Raw genomic sequence first — 863 nt, 5'->3', positions numbered from 1 at the left:
AACCAAATAATACAGATTGGTCCCTGCTACTCCTAACAAAGACTAGCCATGGATTAATGCCAATTATTAAAGACTATTATATATATATATATATAGCTTATCCACTCTTTGGCCAGTTGAGGCATAATGACAAGCAGCTAACGTTGCTTTTAGCCTAAGGAAACAAGTATAATTGCCTAGAGGTTCTAGTCCATAGGGCAGAGTCAAAACTTGAAGCAGCAGCAGCAGCAGCAGCAGCGCCATCATGACGGGAAGAGACTCCAGTTGCGCTAGATCTTCAAGGCCTTGGTTCCAGATTCGACCAATTGGATGCTCGAACAGACAACAGATTAGATTTGAGAAATGAAAATGAAAAGCTTGGAACACTAAAAGTGCTGTAAAAGTTCCACAGCAGATGGCAGCAACACTCAAGTTCGGCAAACTGAATCCATTCGAGCTTTCTGTTGTTACCTTTTTTCGATGACAAAAGCCCTGCAAAATGTTTATAAAATAATCACACATTTAAAGCCATTTAGCCTAATTTTTATATTTTAATTATTTTTTTATATTGTTTTGACGTTAAAAATAAATTTTAAAAAAGATTATTATTTTAATGTATTTATAAAAAGACATTTTAAAAGTAATCTCTTTCAAATTCCCTGTGCTCCCTGTAGGCAAGGGACATGAGGGAGATTTGAGAAGTGAAAGGGGACAGAATAGACATCCGCCCGGAAATACAGGGATCCGTACAGGAACTCTTTCACTCCTTTTACTGCTACAAAATTTATGAACTGTATTTTGTTTACTCCTATATTACATTTCATTTATTGTTATTATTATTATTATTATTATGGAAAGGAAGAAGCACTTGAAAAAGAAAAGAT

The sequence above is a fragment of the Populus trichocarpa genome, chromosome 11 (assembly GCF_000002775.5).
Source record: "Populus trichocarpa isolate Nisqually-1 chromosome 11, P.trichocarpa_v4.1, whole genome shotgun sequence".
NCBI lineage: Eukaryota > Viridiplantae > Streptophyta > Magnoliopsida > Malpighiales > Salicaceae > Populus > Populus trichocarpa.
The sequence above is the reverse complement of the archived record's forward strand: the minus strand, read 5'-3'. Positions refer to the sequence as shown.